The sequence below is a fragment of the Mus caroli genome, chromosome 10 (genome assembly GCF_900094665.2).
Source record: "Mus caroli chromosome 10, CAROLI_EIJ_v1.1, whole genome shotgun sequence".
Taxonomy (NCBI): Eukaryota; Metazoa; Chordata; class Mammalia; order Rodentia; family Muridae; genus Mus; species Mus caroli.
This window is the reverse complement of record NC_034579.1, coordinates 92,520,549-92,540,160: the sequence shown is the minus strand read 5'-3', so window position 1 is coordinate 92,540,160 and position 19,612 is coordinate 92,520,549. Positions and strand designations below refer to the sequence as shown.

Below are 19,612 nucleotides of genomic sequence, written 5' to 3'. Positions count from 1 at the left end.
CTCCTAGTGAACTCCCACTCCATCCAAAAGCAGTAGACTTGCCAGCAAATGACTCTAAGAGAACAAATGATATTTTACAAATGCTCGAGACTAAAGAGATGGCTGACTGGTGAGGCATTTGGTGAGGAAGTATTAGGATGTGAGTTTGTATCCTCCGCACACATTCAGCACACTGAAAACTCCAGGTGTGGCAGGTAAACTTCCAGCACTGAGAACAGGCAGAGCCCCGGGGCTTGCTGGCCAGGCAGAGGTTCAGTGAAAAACATTAATAAATGTAGAGTCATATAGGAAGGCACCTGGCTCCCTCCATAATCAATCAATCTATCAATCAATCTCCCCCCCCCACCCCAAGAGACGGAGAAGTAGAGAGACAGAGTCATTCCTTCAGATCTCAGCACTATTAGCTTCCCAAATAGGAAATTCCATCCTTTTGTCATCGTTGAGACCATGGGAATTTGAATCCCTCATTTCTGCTTAAAGCATCTTTCAGAAGTCTGTAATTAAGAAACAACACTGAAACCAAAAATCTAGTTCACACAGATTGCCTGTCACCCGTCAGGCAGGCAATTATAGGGAAAGGGGTTTGCCTTATTCTCAGAAAAGGATTCTCAAATTAAGGAAGGGCAGTGTGTTTCCTTTTTATACATTAGCACACTGGATCGTTATTACATTAACGACAGAAATAAGAATAAGAAAACCACAGTTTTAGAATATGAAGTTTGGGGCTGAGGAGAACGATTCAACTGGTCGGTAAAAGCGTGTGGTGCGCCAGCCTGAGAACCTGTAGGCAACCCCCAGCACCCAAGCAAAAGGCAGATGCTGTGGAACATCAGTAACACTAGCCTCCCTGAGACAAGATGAGAGGGAGAGACGGGAGAACAGGCTCTCAGGCCAGCTTGCCTGGGGTACCCCAAGAGACACTGCCTCAACAACGGGGTGGAATGGGGTGTTGAAAACCGACTTCCAGAACATGTTGTCTTCTGACCTCCTTGCATGCATAGGAACTCTCTCATACACTTGAATACATTAAAAATTAAGTAAATATTGAAGTACACACTACAAACAAATCTACCAAGCTGCAAAGTTATATGCCCACTGTGGAGGAAGCGAAGACCACAGAGCACAGGTTATACAAAGAAACACGCTGTTCTGATGCCATTCTCAATCCAAGACCAGCATGACTCACGGGACTTCAAACTGAAAAAGGCTTGAACTTGGATTTCTCTATATACAAAAAAGAAAAAAAAAAGGGATGATATTCCAGTAATAATCATAATTTTTATGAGATAAGAACTGTCTGTAGCAGTCAGGCCACGATAATCTGTGTGCGTACTTCTCACTTGCCTACAGCTACTACTAAACTACTGCTACACAGACACGGGAAGGTTTCTGTGCAGGGCAGCTGGAGTGGTGGCTCAGTAAAGCCTGGTCTTTAAGAGCAGGCCTTGAACAGGAGCAGTACTCTGGAATATGAGCGATTTAGTGACGAGGAGAGTGACATACAAAGGCAGGGGACAGTAAGAAGCTGCTGTGGACCTCTGGAATCAGCAAGGTCTTCAGGTATGACGGGGTGGTGACTGCCACCAGAGCTGGGACCACACAGCAGGGTCCAACTGGATGGCCACCAATTATCAAGAAGCACCTACTCTTTGAGGGGTGTGGGTTTTGTGAAGGAGGACTTTCAGGGCCTTAGATGATGTTAATTCCACGTGAAGGTTTTCCAGATATGGAGAACGGCAAAGAGTCAATGTTTTTCAACCAACTGTCCACGACTGTTAAATCTGATCAATTCAAAAACGTTATCTTACACCACTATCAAGATGTCAAATTTCTGATTCTGAAAAAACACAATCCTTGTGCTTGCCTCCAAACAATTTTGCTTCTCACATCTGTTCTGTCATTGGCAATGTATTAGGAAACTAGTTGTAAAAGTTGTACAGGACTGAATCTAAAGTACGAGTGAACACACCAAGGAAACACCTAAACTGAAGAGAGTTTGACACAGGAACTTTTGGCTTCTTAAAATGCTTTTCTGCCAATTTCCTGGTTCTCTCCTTTGTTTTACACAGTTCAGGAAGTTGGATGAACAACAGCCCCAGGCTAGCCCAGAAGATACCCAACAGCCCTTAACCTTTCCTTTAGCCCCTTGCAGCCTTTCTGTCCCATTCCAGGAAGCAGCCAGTGTACTAACAGAATGGCTCGTGACTGTTGAGAAAGGACTCTCTGTGCAGTGGTGGTGGCCTGCAACTTGCTATGTAGACCAGGCTGGCCTCAGACTCATAGAGTGTCACACCATGCTCAGCGAAGCCTGGTATGTATTGACTTTAACGTACAAAGCACACTTTCCTACACATGTTTTATACCTATATTTTTCTCTTAAAGTGACCTCCATTACAATAGAAAAAAAAATAAACAAACAGACTGGGGGCCCACGCCTTTAGTCCCAGCACTTGGGGGGAAGAGGCAGGCGAATTTCTAAGTTCAAGGCCAGTCTGATCTACAGAGTGAGTTCCAGGTCAGCCAGGGCTAAACAGAGAAACCATCTAAACCATTTAAAAAATCAAAACAGAAAAAAAAAGATAAAAGAAAAGAAAAAGAAAAAACAAAAGAAAACAAGTAAGAAAGTACTCTGCTTGTTCTGAACGCGCGCGCGCACACACACACACACACACACCCAGCCCATTGTACTTCTATAGCTGTCATCTAAACTCAAAGGCTCACAATTCCAATATTACCTGTGGCTTTCAGTGATGGCCTCCCGCTTCTTGTATATTATTTGCAGTTTTCAGTTAAATAAACATCTCTTAAGAACCCTAAAACCAATCTAAATTTCTTTAACTCTGGGGTATATACACTTTCTGAGGCCAGCAGCTGATACCAAATATACTGTGGGAGCACGGCCAAAGAATCTCACCAGCCATTTTCCCTCCTTGCAGGACAAATACCGTCACCAGACAGCATCTCTCCTGGGGACTACGACATTTGAATCTATGGCTACATGATTTAATATGTACCAAGAAGGAAGGCAGGAGAAAGTCCAAGATGATAGAGCTGAATGGACAGCCTAAGTCGCCGGCCCTTGGTTCTATGTGGAAACACGGGTGCCACTCAGGAAAATCCTCAGCAGTAACTTTTAGGAACGAAAACAAGGGCAGCAAAAGTTCTGAGGTTCGAGAGCACACTGGGACTGGGGCGGGGGCGGGGGCTCTCCTTTGTAGGGAAAAAGAGGCAGTGAGAAATGCCACAGCCCTTTCTTAGAGAATAATCATGGAAGGGGTCAGCTGCACACACAGGTACTGTACTCGGTACTCAATCAGGCAGCATCTGATAAGCACCCTCACAGAAAAGGAAAGAGAGGGGAGCAGCAAGCGTGCAGTCTCTTCCCATCCTGCCTTCCCAGCAAAACAACAGGCTCGAGCACACGCACGCACGCACGCACACACGCAGACAGATACACACACACACACACTCACACACACACACACACACACACACACACACACAACTCTCCCTCGGCCCCTATCTGTCCCCCTCTTTCATTTCTTTTGCTTTTTTTTTTTTAAAGATAGCTGTGTCATATAGCCCAGTCTGGTTTTGAACTCCTGATCTGTCTGTCTCCCCATTAGAAAACAAAATACAGATATTTAATTAAAAAAAAAAAAAAATTCTGTCTTCCACTCAAAATCTGAAGTTAAAAAAAATTCCAGAAAATACCATATGAAAATTTACTAAAATACCTTGAGCAGCCTCCACATTTTATTTTGACCTACAATGTAGTCTTGTATTACTATTTGCACATCGATTTTTCCATAAGAGTTTAGATGTTAGAACGTCTGTAGTTTTCTGTCCTAAAGAACAAAAAGCAAAGCACATTCTGTTTTGGAGCATTCTGTCAAAATGCTGGCATTCCGCATTCGGTTACTTGGGAATCTATAAGTCTTCCCTTCCTATTCCCCGCTGCATTTTTCTATTTGCACAGGTAGTAAATTCTCCTCACAGAAAGAATAAAATGTATAAAGCCCAGAACAGCTGTAACAAAGCACTTTTCGTCTGTGCCGTCCGGCTAGCACATCAGTCTTCTTGAAGTTTAAAAAAGAAAACAGGAGGGGCTGATAAATTCTCATTCCAAGCATACTATTGCTTCTAAGAATGTAACAAGTATTTTATTTTTGTTTTATGTGTACGAGTGCCTGCATGTATGTCTGTGCAGCACGTGTATGGCTGGTATCTGAAAAGCCCAGAAGAGAAAACCCCATTCCCTCGAATTAGAGTTACTGGTATTTGTGAGACACCATCTAGATCCTTGGGATGAAACCAAGGTCCTCTGGAAGAGAAGCCAGTGCTCTTCACAGTGGGGCAGAGCCATCTCTCCAGGCCCAAGCAAGGATTTTACATGAATGAGAAGGCAATGGATACAAGCTCAACGCTAGAGACAAGAGGCTCAGTTAACATCATGAAGAACCACACAGGTATAAATAGGCACCATGCCAAGGGCAAGTGACAGAAAAATTAGCATCCTCTACTCTCAGGCTGAGCAGGTCCTGAAAGTGTCAAACAAGAATACAGTTTTTTAAAGGTGCTATGGGAGTTTGAGAAAGTAGTGGAAAGACATGTAAATCGACAGGAAACACTATTATACAGAAGAAGACCATTCCAAAAACCTGACAATAGGAAGCTGGAAGAAATTGTAATGGGTCACACAAACCACCACATTACTTTAAATTTAATAATTATAAAAGTGCATGGTCATAAGTAGAGATAAGCATTCAGAAATAAGGATGCACAAGGAGGGATTATTTAACAAAGAGGAAAACCAAAACATTCCGTACGTGCGACTAAACATAAACAGATCATACTAATTTATATCACATTAAAAAGAAAATTTAGAAAACCATATACAGTTTCTTAATCACACTTTACTACTTCAAGGATGTTAAAGCATACACAATCCAAATATCAAAATAATTAAATGTTAAAGCTAATTATCAGATATAGCGAGTGATTTTCTTATTCAAAATCTGGTCTTATATTTCTGGATGATTTTGTTTGCATGTAGTCTGCGGACCATGTGCATGCCTGGTGACTGTGGAGGGCAGAAGAGGGCGTCAAATCCCCTAGAACTGGAGTTGCAGCAGGTTCTGAACCACCCTGTGGCCACTGGGAATCAAACCAGGATCTCCGTGCTCTTAACCACTGAGCCATCATCTCCCTAGCCTGATTTTCTTTAACAGTTACACCATTCTGTGTCTTCCAAGCATTCTATAATCAGTGCTCTTATACTTCTGGGTATGTAAGGTTTAAAAGTCACTGTATTTGCGGATAATTGTGTGTGATGGATGTGCATTTTCAGATATGTAGAGGCATACACAAACCTGTATGCACGAGTGAGCTGGTAGAGACCAGGGGGTGCCATCAAGGTGCCCTCCTCGTGCTCTCTACTTTATTTGTGGGCAGGCTCTCTCACAGCTCCCTGACTCGGCTCCTCTAGCTAGCCAGCTTGCTCCCTGTCTCTAGCTCTCAAGGTCGGGGCCGGAAGTGAGCCTCCATGCTCGCCTGGCATTGAGTGGATGTTCCAGATATGAACTCCTGTCCTCACACTTATGTGCCTACCACTATACTCACCCATCTCCCCAGCCCAGTCCTAAGAGTACAGCTGGCGAACAGCTGCAAACCCTACTCATCATTTTCGATAGAGAGTTATCTGACCCACAAACTCCACAGAAGCCACTGTCTGAGACCAGGATGTTACAGGTAGAAAGCTGGTATATGACAATTCATTTTAGTCAATCAGTATTTTCCTTCACGTGGTCAAAGTAACTGGGACTACTCAGGTGTCATGGAAAAAACAAAAAAACAAAAAAACCACAGCCCTAAAACACAGCTACAAATGTTGGGGATGGCAATCCACTGTTCCTCCCCATAAAGGACTTATGAACTTAAAGTACCATGGGCTTGAAGGAGAAATTCAGATTGAAGAAAGACCTATATGCTGTTAACAGAACACCTCTATAGAAGACACATTAGCTAAATCTGCTTTACTCCTTGGTGCTTCTGTGGAAGCAAGCTATTTTGCCAGAAGTAGCATGATGTGTGTATCTAAGCCACCAGAAATTGCAAACAGAATAAACAGGTAACATATCTGGGGTGTAAACACATTTAAATATATCCATCTGATGAAATTCTACATGCCTAAGTTTCTTTAGGGCAAAGATCCACGATACTTTCCCTCTGGAATATCAATAATCCCCTTAGTTTTCCTCTGTTGTTCCCTACTCTGAAAGACCTAAAAACTATACTTTCTAATCTATTAGCTACTCATTTTGGAACTTGCTTTCAGATCTGAGGTACCCTGCCCTCTACTTTCCCTGTCCCCCAAACTGCATGCATTAAAGGCTGGTTACTGACCTGGACTGCTAGCATGTGATAGTGGACAGCATCCTGGAAGGAAATAGGTCACTGAGGGGTGCCCTTGAAGGAGACACTGGAGACTGTCCATTCCCTGCTTCTGGGCTGCCCTGAGGTTATCAAGTCCCCTATCTACCACATGCTTCTGCCACTCAGTGCCTTACCACAGGCCCAGAACAATGAGGCAAGGCAACCAATGGACTCAAATCTGAAATCATGGGCCCAGATCAGCTTTTCCTCCTTCAATTTGCCTTATCTGGGGTGACTGGCACAGAACTCACGCTCATCTTCACAGATACTTCTGACCGGGTGGGCCTCCCTGCTTTGCCAGTTTGAGGTTTCATGGATTCCTTTCATCAACACTTGCCGCCACCTCCCAGCCCAAACACAAATGGTTCCTAAAGTTCTTTGATCTCAGCAATAAAGAGATAATACAACTCAAAAAATAACAAACTGTGCTTTACATGAACCAAAATGTCCATAATTTCCCATTAACAAACAGTGTCACAGCTATACAGTGACATTGTCATCAGCAACAAAAACAACTATTTATAGATATGACACAGATGAATCTTAAGATACTTAGCTCCAACGCCAGACTACAAAAGAGCATATATTGTACAATTTTAAGATCATATGCTTAGAGAAATGTCAAGTTAATCAGGACAGGTTGGTGATGAACCGAGGAGAGAGAGCAGTAGGCTGTTGGGAAGGGTGGTGGGATAGAGACAGAAGGACACTCTTATGGGAGTGTCTATGCTTAGTATGCTTAATAACAGACTGTGGTTTTACTGAAGTAGCCATAAATCAGAACCTAGGATTGTCACTTTAAACAACATGATGTTTATTATACATATGATACCTTAATAAAGTAATAAGAAAAAAATCTTATGATTAAAAAAGTAAGACAAATAGAGAAAAACCAATGGTATGGACATCAATGTGTGGTTTCCTAACTAGAGTTCACTGTAGAAGATCTGACAAAGTCTCTCTCTCTTTCTTTCTTTCTTCACACAAATCAGGATTCTCAAGTCATTCTCCTTGAGTCAGAGAACTCTCCTATGCTGGCCAGCACAGATTAACATGGGGTGGCCAGGATCTGCATGCACTCACTGGGACTGTGGTATCTTGGTTTGCTGCTGTGTGTCTCAACGTATTCCCCAGAAGACAAAAGACAGGCTTCTGGAACCTGGACAGATGAGGAGGATGGTCACAGAGCCCTTGAGGACCTCCAAAACAATAACTGAGCAGCTCCCAGGCTTCCCCAGCACTGGCTAGAATTCAGCTTTTTGAGTGCCCGAGGGACCACCTCTCATTCATCAGTCAGCACCAGTGAAATCCAGTTAGAAAGCCACACCCTGATGTCCACACCTTTGATTAACTTGTTTGTAGGAGTTTTGTAATCACAATGTGAAAGTTTTCTTACTGCTTTATTACGGTAGAATACTGTGCAGTAAGAATCATGCCACAAGTGACAATCCTGGGTTCTGCCGTGTGGCTACCACAGCTCTTTCCGACATTTTGGTATGGATTTCTTTTCTCTGAATTTGTAAGGAATTTGCTATTTACGATTTTAGTGTACACCTGACAGGGAGCAGAGTTTACACTGGTTACACAAAACTCCGTCCAATGAAAAACTTAAGACAACTTAGGTTTTCAATGAATATATCTATCTTGAGGAACCAAACAGCACTTGTCTCAATTGAAAAAAATCAAATTTAAACAAAACAAAACACCAAAGTTAGAAGACAAGAGTTAATGAAACTTAAAAATGAAAGGTTGAAAGGAATAAGGGTTATGCTAACTTTAATAAAGGTTTCTGAAAGCTAAGCTTAAGTATCACTGACAGAATTCAGTGCTTCAGCATGAGAGGACCACAGTGACAGAGAAGTCAGGAGGGAGGGCCACGTGTTCCGGGCATATAAAAGACTGCTGTTCAAATTCCAAGGCAGCACAACCCAAAGGTTGCTGTATGTGTGTATATCCCCAGTGTGTAGAAGGGACTGGCTGCTCTGTTTCTAACTCCTGAACATGGGGTTGATGCTGGCAGGCCTCCTTCTCCTCAGTATGCCCAGCATCTCTGTGGTCTCACTAACTGACCATCCTTGTTTACTGCCCTGTCTGTATACACTGGGACCCTTCCCCTCGGGATTTCCCTCTCATGGCTTTAGTTGTTTTCCGTATACAAAGTACCTGATGCTCATGAGTCACACACACACACACACACACACACACACACACACACACACACACCCTGAGACAGGGTTTCTCTGTGTAGCTCTGGCTGTCCTGGAACTCACTCTGTAGACCTGGCTGGCCTTGAAGTCAAGAGATCCGCCTGCCTCTGCCTCCCAAGTGCTGGGATTAAAGGCATGCGCCACCACTGCCCAGCTATGAGTCACTTTTTAACAGAAAAGCAACATCAAAACAGCAATTATAGCATGACTCAATTGACTTTGGATATGTGCTGAGAAGGGTAGAATTCTATAGATCTATATTTTCTATTTATAGGCATTGGCAGGCTGTATCATATATGTGCGCACCTACCTGTGTGTATTCTGGTACAGGAAGATCAAGACTTACTGCTTTAATCCGTTTTACTTTTGCTAATCCTCCTCTTCAAATTCCTTTTATTTTCCACTAACAAAACCACGCCTGTGCATCTCTCTGACCAACAGTTGCACTATAATTACAATGGTAAAGTTAAAGCAGGACCAAGACCCAGTATTTTCTATAGGACTTTATGAAATTCTATTTATACATCCTGGTCAGGAAACACATCATTGGCCTAGTCTCACTTAGCTATAGACAATGTGTGCTACAATACTGACCAGCCAAGCAGGATAAGCCTGCTGGTGCACTAATGGCAGAACTCTTTGGGGATAACTGTTGTGTGATGGAACTGGAGGGTGGCCTGCCCCATATGAAGGCATACCTGGTACTATAAAACTCTTCCAAAGCCTGGCTGAGGAGTGATAGGCCCATGAAGGGAATATGCTACTGCCGGGCTCCCTAAATGTTTACTGTTCTACCTGTGAACCAGTGTGGTGCTAGGCTGCACAGAGGGGCTCTTTGTCGCAGAGCATGATGGTTAATGCAGGCTTCTATCTAGTGAGATGCTGAGAATGAACAGCTGTGAGTGTTGAACCCTACAAAAGTGTCTGTCTGTGATGTAAGCACGCATGTACGCGCATACCCACTCGCACGCACGTACGTTTCAGAAACAATTTGAGCTGGAGAGTGGGAACGAATTCCACAATCATGAAAACGGGCACACGATTTGGTTGGCCCTTCAAAAGAGGTTATCTCAGGGGTACCATTCCTTCCCCAGAAGCTACTGGCTGCTCATAGTTGCCAAAGGCTTTCTTTAATGGTGTAGCCACTGGCAGACTAGGAAGAGAATCAGAAGGAAAGGAAGTGGGGAACAGAGTAAAAGGGGAGTGGCATAAATATAATTATGATAAATTGGATCCTCATAAAATAATGTCCCAAAAGAAAAGGTTTTAAATTAAAAAAAAAAACACTTAAAATATGAGCCCTTAAAAACTGTTCAAAAATATACGTATAAAATTTGAAACAGATAAACCAAACAATAGCATCGTGTGCTAATTACTGGAAAATGGGTTCATTTCTAGAAGTCCCCCCCCCAGGTATTTTGAGAGTGATGATTTTTACAATGGTAAATTTATATAGTTCCTTGATGTTTGAAATGAACATGGTGTGTATGAAATGAGCATTCGGTAGACATGGGAAATATGGTCTTTCTTGACCTGAAGGCGGGTAAAAGAATGACCACAGTAGCATACTTTTCACCTTTAACAGACTGCATCCTTGCACTTCTTCCTGATGCCTGCAGTGACTAAGCACTAGGTTACAGACTGAGAGTTCACCCTCAAAAGCCCTGCCCCCAAACAGTAGGACCTGTGGCCTATTCCCATTCCAGCTCCACAAGCATTCCCACCAACGCAAGGAACAGCAAGACAACGACAATTAAACTATAACCCATAATACTCGCTCCAAGTTATGACCTTGTACACCATGCAATATATCAATGGATTATATAGAGACCCAGGAAGCACATCTCAATATTAATTCAAATGAAAGACTAAGATGGCATATGTCCCAAATGAAATTAGTTATTTAAAAAAACACATACTTTCCCCGAATGACTTGTTCTTTCTCTTTTTAAATTTTTTATTCATTCTTTGGGAGTTTAGTTTCATATGTATTTTCATTAAAAATATAAAGTTAAACAGCAATTATTTTTAGAATCAGAATAAAGTCTATTAAGGATGAATATACCACTGTTTGCAAGTGGAAAATACTCCCCATATAGAAGCTAAATTCGACTGTCTTAGTAACAGTCAATGAAAAGGAATCACTGGTCCACTAGTAAGACAGAGTAGCCTGTGAAGCAACAGGCGCAGGGTTAAGAAGTCAGACAAAACAAGCTTTGGAAATTCTCCCAGGTTCTAAGCTTCTCTGTTACTAATACCTTAACAAAAGATATACAATGCCTAACTCTTAAACCAATATGCAGAGTATCCTGATGTAGCATCCTCCATGAACACATGTCTCCACGTTGTCTCTGCTACAGAAAGGGGATACAGAACCTAAAAAGTGTGTGACTTGGGCTGTAGAAACTGTTAAGAGAGCTTGTTGTTCTCCCAAAGGACCTGTGTTCTGTTCCCAGTACCCATATTAGGGGGCTCACAACTGCGTGTTAAAACTACAGTTCAAAGGGATCCAACTGCCCCCCGAATCCCACCCCTGGTCTCCATGGGCATCTGAACACACATGGGGCACATAAACTTATGCAAGAACACACATACACATTTAAATAAATGAATAAATAAATAAATCTATCTTGCAAACAAATACAAGAAGCGTATAGGCAAGAATAGAGACATAGAGGAATTCAGACAGGCAAAGTAATGAAAAAAAAAAATGACTGGAAAGGTTGACCAGTTGCTGAGCTTTGAATAAGAGGCATACTTGGACCAGGAGACCTAGAGTTTTCTCAGGTTAGAGGATACATGTATGAAATCACAACAAAGGGAACAGGGCAACAGCCAGGCTATACTCTGTCTCCAGTGGTGGTCAACAGTGCTTTCTATACAGCATGGCTCTCAGCTCCAGACAACACCATGCGTGTGAAGCTGTATGTGTGAACAACACCTTCTCTAAAAGTACAAAGCAGTGACCCTGCTGGGGAGCAGACTAGGACTGGCAGCTGAGACAGATGCTCCACTAAGGTGGTCTGAAATAAAGGCAAAACAATGAACACATCTGGATAGGTTCTATTCATATTCCCACATTACAGATGTGAAGAAATCCCAAATGGAAAAACTGCCTCAACAGTACGTCTTAGATTTCTGTTCTGCCCTCTTCCTCACACCAAACCATTAATGATCCTAAGAGCCAGTGTTTTGCAACACACTTTAGAAAACACTGGGTTACGCATTTGATACAAATCCTCCAGAACCTAGATATATATGATTAAAAGGGGGGGGGGCACTAACTGTTTTAGTGGAAAATATGACATTAGGTAAGGTTGAAGAGAACAAACATTAACAACAACCCCCCCCAAAACCCTGATAAATCTCAGCACAAATGGGAAAGATAAATCGACACACAGAGCCTGAGCGTTTGGAGAACACGATTGTTTTAAAAGTTCTCACAAGAGAACACTCTGGGTTAATAAGCAGGGCAGATCTGGACTGCTAACAACACAATTATTGTAAAAGCTCCTTTTGAGGTAAAGAATCAAATCCTTTCTAGGATCTACTTTTCAGAAACCATCCATTTCGTTCTTCAATTTATCAGGTCGTACCAGTTTTCAGTGAAGAGAATAATCTCACATTTCCCAGTGTAAGCAAGCAGAGCAAGCAGTGGTCCATTCAGAAGTCTGCTCCGTGTCTCTAGAGGCCCAGGTGACAGTTACATTAATACAAAACCAGAATCCCTGACTGCTAGAAACCACAATGCTACAAGTTACTATCCTTACAAATAGCAAATAAATTTCTTACCAAAGAAGTAATTTAAAACATCATACATTATTTAGTTAACATTGTTTTGGAAAATTAAAAGACAACAGCTTTAAGAGAATATAGGGAAAAGTCTTCCCACTTTGCCAAAAATAATAAATTAGATTTCCATGATCATTAGTAAATTATACCCCACAATTCCTAACTGTTCCCTCAGGCTCAGCCAATAAGCCTAAGTCTTCAAAGTAAAAAAAAAAAAGCTCAGTAGTCCTGAGATGGGCTTTGAAACTACTGTCATTTCAATGTATGTACAAACTGTGACATTGGTATCTATGAAACAAAACAACTGCATTATAAGGCTGATTTTAAACAAGAAATGCATTCAAGGCAGTTAGCTCATATGTAGTACGCAACAGTTAAGACTACACTAACAGCCAGATCAAATGGACCTTACAGCACATTACCTACCTACACAAATTATTAACAGGCAAGGGAGGCAGCACTGACTTGTTTTGGTGTGCAGCTGGTAAGTTATCAATATGGCATCATTAATATTCTTCTGAGATTCATCAGCACTAACATGCTATTTTGAAGTAGCTGTTTGCTAAATGAAATTTAAAAGGGTCACTATTTACCTACTAGTTTATGGCCATTTATTAGAAAGACTTTTCCCTCTAACCAGAGAGAGAGAGAGACAGAGAGAGAGAGAGAGAGAGAGAAAGAAAACAAAATAACATGAATTACTCTTAGGAGAAGAAGCCAGTGTTCAATTCCTTTGAAGACAGTGGACATTTAGACACAGAACTAAGAAAGAACATGTCTGAGAGACGACTCAGCACACACAGAAGAAAGAGGACTGACTATCCAACCCAACAAGCCAAACTTTTCTACACCAGTCAAAACCATTTAGGAACACAAATTCGACCATGTTCAAAATAAACCCAATGATTTCCTCCTGGATCATGAAAAGGGTTTTTAATGTTTACAATTTCATCTAGTTTATAAAGTCAGTAGCATTCTTTTTCAATGTGCAGATTCGCAGGCCCCACCCCAAATGTGCTGAATCAGAATTGCAGGGGTAAGGCCAAGAGACCTGTGCTTAGAGCAACTGCCCCAGGTAACTGCACTAACAGTAGAGAATTACCACCTTTTTTGTGTGAGATTTATAAGAACGTTTTGAATTTTATGAATTAAAAATCTCCTCACTGGGGAACTATTTAAATGTCTAAATTCCACTGCTTAACAAATTAACATTGGAGAAAATTTTAGATAACATACCTGTGGCAGCCAAACAAATGCTTGATTACAGGAGTTGAAAGAAGGAACTTTTTTTTTGCGCTAGCATTAATTTTATTTTTAGATAAATTATTGCAAAAAAAAAACCCTCACTAAAAAGATTTTAAAAATTATAAATTTTAACTATAGTATTTTACAAATGTTCATGTCGCTCCCTTGTTGTGAAGCAAATCAGGGTAGGTGTGAATTTGTGAATTGCTGATATTACTCTGAGCATAAGCAATAATTAAACTACAAAGCAAAGCCTAAGCAAACTTGCTTTTATTATATTATGAAATTTACACTGATCAGAAGCTGACCTGGCACTTAGGTCCATAAACTTAAACACACAGAGTGAGCGAGCTCAGCGATGAACAAGAGGACCTCTGGATAACCTAGAGTCCAGGTCTGGCTGATTTATCTGCCAGCTATGTGACACTGGACTGAGATAGATCACCTTGACTAGCAGGAGGAGAAAGGTACAACTGTCACCAGAACTCACTTTGAAAATCGACATGTTATGAGAATCAAGCCACGTGGTTATGTTAAAAACTACACTGAGGAATCGAGAGCATTTCTAAGTAAGTCACTGTGATAAAGTATTAACAAGAGTACAACCTGAAAAGCTATTACTAGGTATTTGCTATACAACAGAGTATTAGGAGGAAAATAAAAATCCCATGCCGCATACACAACCAGGGTCAAATTTTCAGATCCTGTTAAATATTGGGTAGGGCTGAGTATCTCCTATGATACAAATATTAAACATAAGAATTCAATTTAACACTCAAAAGGAGGGAGCAGGTGGGTCTTTGAGTTCAGGGCTAGCCTGGTCTAACATAGTGAGTTCCAGCCCAGCCAGAGCTACATAGTAAGAATCTGACATTAAAAAAAATAATAATTGAAAAAAAAAGATTCCATTCACTTACCTAATGTCCATTTATAAGACTTATTTCTAGTACGGTGATATGAACAAGAGATAGGCTGAGTTGTCAAAATAATCAGTTAAGTTTGTCCTTCTATTTTCATTGGCAATTCTTATAATAAAAATTTTAATAAAACGGTGTGTTTGGTGTGTGTGTATAAGTACCATTTCTAAAAGCTAAGAAATTGTTACTTCTTTTTGAAAATATTCCTTGTAATGTTACCTCAGAGTCTGTATATCTCCAAATAAGTTATTAATACCATCTTTCTAGAAGATATTTACCAGAACATAATTTTCCATTCCAGTTGATCAAGAAAATATTCTTACATGAAATGCAAAAACTCAAGTTTTAAGACTCTGCTTCCTGATCCTTATCCTGTTTCCCATATTAATTACAAAATTCATGAAAATATCAGCTGAAACCACATATGTATAAACTACAAGGAAAATTGTCAAATGTTTTTTGATCTTCAATATTATAAAAAGTTTTACTAAGTGACAAATCCTTTTAACACTTGTTTCACATAAAAGACTGTTTCATTTAAAACGAACTTAAGAGGTTTGCCCAAGGAAATCAGTCAACTGAAACCCCAAATAAAGGATTTTATCAAAATATGTTTAACAATATATTAATTATTCTGCATGCATCAACTTAATGGCTTCAAAACTCCTTTAACCTAGGGCCATTTCCATGGCTTCAAGGAGGCTCTGCAGCAGTGAGAGTATAAATAATCTATCATCTCAAACGGATTTTTTGTTTAATTATAGCTTACTACTTATCTACAGCTCAACATCTAATGCTTTACAGTAGTCAGAAGAACTCAAATGTTGAATTAAAATTTAAATGCAGATACAACAGCAATAACAGCTTGTGGTCTGTAATTAAAACCTGTATTAGGTAACATCCATGTTAATTTACCCATTACTTAAAAGCTACATCTTTTTCTTTTGTGTTTTATGGATGACAATAAGAAATTACCCTCTGCCTAAAGAGATAGTGTACCTTAAAATTTGGATGTGAGAAGAGGGAGGACGGTGAGGCAGAGAGAGCAGGGAAATCTCACCTGCTTAGCTGCCACTACGGTCTCAGTCTCGGTCTCTCTCTCTCTCTCTCTCTCTCCTGAAAAATCCCATTTATTTTTAATATGAGATGCATCTGAGGGGAACCGTGTGCAGAAGCCACATTCTCCAACATGGTTTCCATTCAACTTTGAGTCTAAGTATCCCTGCTCAAAGTGCTCATTCGAGATGATCTTAAAGCACGGTATGATATGCCCTCAGTGAGACCATGAAAGGCAAGTAAATGGAAGACAGCTAATGAAAAAAAAAAATGGAGTTACTATATCATATTCAGGCCAGAAAAATAATTTTACTAAATTTTCAGTGTTTATTGTGTAACCTGTTCATAGCTCAGCAGTTTAAAAAAAAAAAAAAAAAGTCTAAGTACTACCATGCTGGTAGGCACTGGAATTTGCTAGAATGGCTAAACAACGTGGACAACACTGCCGCACCACCTGCCACCCCTCCGTTGATCCAGACCATCAATATCCTCTTATTTTATTAACAACAAGAGTCAAAATTTGTTCCTCCCCTCATCTCAGAATGACATGTAAGGTCTCAAGCCTCAACTAAAAACAAAACACCGTAGTTTCCCATACAGTGGCTGAAATTCCTCTTAAGGTCTAGAAATTATAGAATACAGAAAATGAAGACATATTCCCTCTTACTTCTAAAGGGGCACACCGCTGAGAACGACAGCGTTATGAAGGCGTACTCTTAATTTTCATCATTTGATCGGGGGTGGGAGGGGGGGGATAACAAAATTTTAGATCAAAGGTGGCGCTCTGTCCTCAGCTCACCCGAATGTGACTCACTTTTGCAGAGTATATGGTAGGAAATAACAGTTACTTTTCAAAGATCTTTGCAGTTACACCCAAGCCAAAATCGGGACAGAGATCCACCCTTTATGACAGCAATTTAACTGTCTTATCCAAAGCAAGGTAGAAAGTAAAACATCTCCCTGAAAACATGGCTTAAAAGGCCCAATTTCCTACACCAGCTTTCAAAAGCTCTCAACAAGAAAAAAAAATATTTCTATTTACTTCAAATTTGAACTGACCAGGAAGGGGAAAAAAAGGGAGGGGTGATAAATGAAACATACAAGTACAAAAAGCAGATTCTCCCCCTTCCAATCCCTCTTTTAATTCCCCCAATCCGGCTCTGCCACACACAAGGACAGGGAGTCTCCCTAGGGAAAGCTGGTGGCAGGGCAAGTGAAGGCTCTCCATTCACTCAAATGGGCCACTATCCAAAGGGATGCCCTATGAGCGCTTTGTACAAACCAGGTCCTTACAAGTACTTATTATTATAAAATACACCTACGCTGAGGAGCAAGAACCTTATTTTAAAGTAAGACTGTCCTCAGGTGGGGGAGGTGAAGCACAACAAAGCCTTCCATGTTGAAAGGCAGACAGTCCAGACATGCATATACCTCCACTCGTATGAAAAAAAAAAATCCATATAACTAATTTATCAGGAACAGCAATCGATACCGACGGGAGTCATTAGATTATTAATAAACCCAGAAAAGTAGCATGCATAGCAGCCAAAGGTGGCTGTCTGCAGCGCTCTAACCCCTAGGAAGGGTAAAAAAAAAAACAGCCTACCGAGGAGGTTCGCGTCCTTACCAAGGTCCTGCAGACCCTTTTACCCACGCAGACCAGCCCCAGCTTCCCCTTGGGGGTCCGATCACCGCAACAGCAAAAGCATTCCCAATGCTAGAGTCCCGCAGTAAACTGGTGACTGAAATGTGCACAGAGACCAACCTGGGCAGAGACCGAGGCGCAGACCCAGGGGTCGCTAACTAGCTAAGACACAAAATTCTCCTGCAAGATGAAATAGAGAAGAAGCCCCCGCCACCTCCGCGCCCCCCCACCCCCGCAATAGGAATGCCACCCTCCTTCTTACTGATCCTTTCCGAGGACAGAGCAGATTTTCCCCCTTTTAAACTAAGTACATAAACATGAATCGGAAGCACCCGTGAACATCCTGGGGGGCCAGACTCAAGACCTGAAGAGAACGTCCAGGCGGCTCTCCAACTCCCCGGGAGTCACCGTCCTGTCTGACACGCATCTATCACACCATCCTCTCCGGGGGGCCGACGACAAACCTTCACCTTGCACGGGCAGTACCTCCCGGGGGCCCAAGCCAGGGATTAAATAGGTGACCCTCCCGGGGCGCAGGAAGAGGGAGTGCCGGGGCACCGCTGCCCTCAAGGTCACCACACGCCGGGGTAGGGGCGACCGGTGTTCAGACGGGCTGTGGCGGCAGCAGGGGCAGCCCCGCGAAGTCGGAGAGCCCTCGGGTGTAGACGAGAAACCACCGGGACCGCTGGACCCGGCGCCGAGGCGCGCGGAGAGGAAGCCTTCTCACCTTTACGGTCTCCTAGCAGGAGCGAACCCCGGCGGCGCCGCCAACTTCGCGGGGACCCGCCGCGCTCCACCCCGCGCCCAGCTGTCAGGACCCCCGCCGCGCCCTGCGCGCCCCACCCGGCCTCCCCCGCAGGTGGCCGCCCCCGCCGCGGGCAGCCACCGGCCGCCACTCACCTCGCCCGCAGCGGGAACCATTTTTTTCCGAGGGGAAGAATCAAGGAAAGCTAGGCGGGTGGGTCCGGGGGATGGCGGCGAGGGGTCGCGGGACGTGCCCGCAGCCGGCTCGCTGGGTTCGGGGCGCCACGCGGAGGTGCGGCTGCACCTCGAGAAGGAGGCGGCGGCGGAGCCCAGAGACTCGGCGTCCACCAGCCGGGGCTCCCTACTCACGCTGCACCGCGAGGAGGCGGCGGCGGAGGAGGAGGAGGCGGCGCCCGGCCGGCCCCCGCCCAGAGCCCGGCGGCCGCCGAGTGGCCGCTCGCGTCCCCGCAGGACCCGCCTCCTCCGCTCCGCAAAGCCGCGCTCAGGGCGCGCCGCGCTCCGCACAGCAGCTCAACCGGCCCCGCGCCGGCGTCCGCAACAGCAGCAGCAGCAACAGCAGCAACGGGTGGGGTGCAACCCGGGGCGGGGTCCGGGGACACCGGTTCGCAGACGGCGGAGCTCAAGGGGCTACGGCTAGCTCCGGGGCAGGGGCCCGGTGTGCACCGGGTGACCCGCGAGACCGCCCGAGAAGGCAAGGGGGGGAGGAGGGCGCTCACCCGTTCCGGTCCGACGCTCCCTTCTTCTCCACACCTCCACGCCTCCCGCTCCACGCTGGCAGCGCAGCTGCTCCCGCTGCCTCTGCCACCGCTGCCGATGCTCGCGCGGCCGCCGCTGCCGCCTTGGCTGGGCGCGGTCACGTGACGCGGCCCGCGGGGAGCCTGAGGGCGGGCGGGCGGACGCGCGCGCGCGCACGAGCGGAGGTAGCGCCGCTCGGACCGGGACTGGCGCTTCCCGGAGAGGGCGTTTAAGGGGAGGATCCGGCGAGCGCGGCCCCGCCTGGCGAGCGCGCGCCCGGGGTGGGGTGAGGCGGCGGGGATCAGAACTTGCAGCGCGCGGCGTGGAAAGGGTGGCCTGGAGTGCGGGGCGGGCGACTCGCGCCTCCGCGCGCCCCTCCCTCTCTTCCTTCCCTGCGCGCCCGGCTCCCGGCTGCCCCCGCCCCCTCCTGCGCTGTCGCCCCCTCCCTTCCCCTCCTGCGGCGGCTTCCGATTGGCCATCGGGGCTCTGACGTCTGTGTTTCCATGACGTGTCGGGGCCGGGGAGGGCCGCGGGAGGGGGCGGCGGGGGAGGAGGGGGCGGCGACTCCGTCCGTCAACCGCCGGTGCCTGGGCGCGCGGCCAGGCGGCTCCTGCAATGTGAGGAAGCCGGGGAGTGACGGGTGGCGCCGCAGTGGGACGCCCTTCACTTGGGGTCCCGCTCGAGTCGCCCCCGGGTGGAAGCGATGCGGGGTACCGGACGGGAGAGCAGGTCGGCGCCCACTCCCTAGCGGACCTGTCTCCTGTCCCGGACGGTGACGCACTCGCCCGACAGCCAAAGTGTCTTCCCTTTTGGGA

The 19,612-nt window shown here is 44.5% G+C and overlaps 1 protein-coding gene across 5 annotated transcripts in view; it reads right to left on the bottom strand.

Annotated features, from left to right (window-relative positions):
* Atp2b1 (ATPase plasma membrane Ca2+ transporting 1) overlaps positions 1 to 19,180 on the bottom strand; it is a 107,379-nt gene extending 88,199 nt beyond the window's left edge. For 2 of the 5 annotated variants that reach the window (XM_029482168.1, XM_029482165.1), the window contains exon 1: positions 18,198 to 18,410. The gene's annotated coding sequence lies outside the window, so the exon portion shown is untranslated. Of the gene's footprint in view, positions 1 to 18,197; positions 18,416 to 18,778 lie in introns of those variants that run through there. The other 3 variants (XM_029482169.1, XM_029482166.1, XM_029482167.1) reach the window with 3 other exon arrangements.
* Between the last annotated feature and the right edge of the window lie 432 nt (positions 19,181 to 19,612).